Consider the following 2194-nt stretch of genomic DNA (forward strand, 5'->3'; position numbering starts at 1 on the left):
ATTTTGCTTACAACAAACAAAACAAGGGGGCCAGCAAATAGCCTGGTGGTTAAGAGCACCTGACTCCCACATGGCCAACCATGATTCGAGTCCCAGACCTGGTAGCTTGCTTTCTCACTTTCTCTCTCTGTCCCTCTCTGGTCAAATTTAAATTAAAAAATAAGGTTAAATAAAAGAATTCTTTAATAAACAAAACAAAACAACAAAAACGGGCCAGCAGGTGGCATACAGAGAAAGGTGCTGGATTCCATATGGCCAACTGCAGGACCACTGGCATGAAAATCATGCCAGGCATATGTGTGTGCCCAAAATCCTGATGGGAGAATGGAGAAGGGATTATGGTATGGCCATTTCCTCATGGGGGTGGGGGTTACTTCTCACTTTCCCTCTATCTCTGGCAACCATACATGGCCTGTAGCTTTAAAAAAAGAACAAACCAGGGCCAGCTGGTGGCTGGTAGTTAAGATAGTTGGACCCCACATGGCTGACTGCACAGTTTGAGCACAGGACACAGCAGCTTAAAACACATGCCAGGTACATGTGCTTGGGTGCCCAAAATCCCAACAGGAGAAATGGAGAAGAGATTGAGGCATGACCATACCCCATCATAGGTGCTTTCTTACTCCTCTCACCCCACTCACTGGCAAGTATATGCACTCGCTAGCAACTTAAAAACAATACAAAAGTGACCTTTTTTTTTTTTGCCCTATGCCAAAAAAAAAAAAAACTTTTAAGAAAGTGATATTTTATCGAAAACTATCTTTTAATGAACAGATTTTTTTTTTTTTTTTTTTTTTTGCTAGAGATCATGTACTCACCACAGAGACAGAGGGAGAGGAGAAAGCACCCACCATGGGGAATGGTCACACTGCATTCCTTTGTTCCCCCATACCTTCCTCCTTTTGAGAGTTTGGGCACACATGCACACGTGCATGCACCCAGTGTTTCTCAAGCCATCAGGTCTGGCCCTCAAACCCAGAGTTAGCCATGTGGGATCCAGCGTCTAAACCACCATGCCACCTGCTGGCCCAAAGTAAGTCTCTTTAATAATTTTATGTACATTTTCTAAAAAATAATCCTGTGCCTTAATGATAATTTAGGGCCAGACGTGGTGGTTGACGCAGCTGGATGCTACATGCAACTGTGTGACTCAAGTCCCAGACCTGGTAGCATGAAAAAACACACTGTGTATGTGTGCATATGTGCCTAAAATCCTGAGGCGAGAATGGAGGAAAAGGGATTGTAGCATGATCATCACCCCTGAGAAGGCTGTCTCACTTTTCCTCTTTCTCTGTGTCTCTCTCTCTCTCTCTGGCGAGCACATGTCCCCTATAGCAAATTTTATTTTAATTCACAAAATAAGAGTATAAAATATTTTCAAGAATGATAATCTAGATAATTCAGACGCTTTCTTGCGTTATTGTATATTGGGTTGCCAATCCTTTGAATAAAACTCCTTTGAGACACATGTTCTCTAGTTACATCATTTTCTAATCTTCCCTGACATGGTATTAATTGACTTCTTGGACTGTTTTCACATTCATTGAAGTCTGTGAATCCGTCTAACTCTCCAGCCAAGTAAGAAACAATGACCCATTCATTTATTTTTTCATTCAGTATATAAATACCTTTAAGTGATTATATGTCAATCACTCTGACTAGTGCCAGGAATAATTAGCTGAAAGGCAGAGACACTCTGGTGGCCAGAGGTGACAAATAAGCAGATTACATTATATTCAGGGCTAGTATTCAGCCAGTATGCATTTGTATGACTGTACTAATTTTCTTTTAAGTTTTGTTTTTGTTTTTTGAGAGTTTTTTGTTATAGGTGACTTGCCAGAAAGACAGAGGGAGAGACAGAGAGACAGAAAGTAAGAAGTCACCTCCTAGGGCAGATGGCCACGCCACAATCCTTCCTCCTCCATTCTCCTCTCAGGATCTTGGGCACGCACACACATGCGCCTGGCGTGAGTTTAAGCAACTGGGGCTGGGACTTGAACCGCAGTTGACTACATGGGAGTCCAGTGACATAGCCATTACGTCAAATGCTGGTCCCTCACTGTACTGATTTTTGTTTTGCATTGTTTTTTTAACTTTCTCCTTTCTTTCTTCCAAGAGCAAGAGACCAATAGCACCCTAGAAGTGCTGCCCTCCTCTAATTCAGCTTCAGCCCAGCCCAAGACTGTCCACGAAT

Source organism: Tupaia chinensis, unplaced genomic scaffold, assembly GCF_000334495.1.
Source record: "Tupaia chinensis unplaced genomic scaffold, TupChi_1.0 Scaffold000270_1, whole genome shotgun sequence".
Taxonomy (NCBI): Eukaryota; Metazoa; Chordata; class Mammalia; order Scandentia; family Tupaiidae; genus Tupaia; species Tupaia belangeri.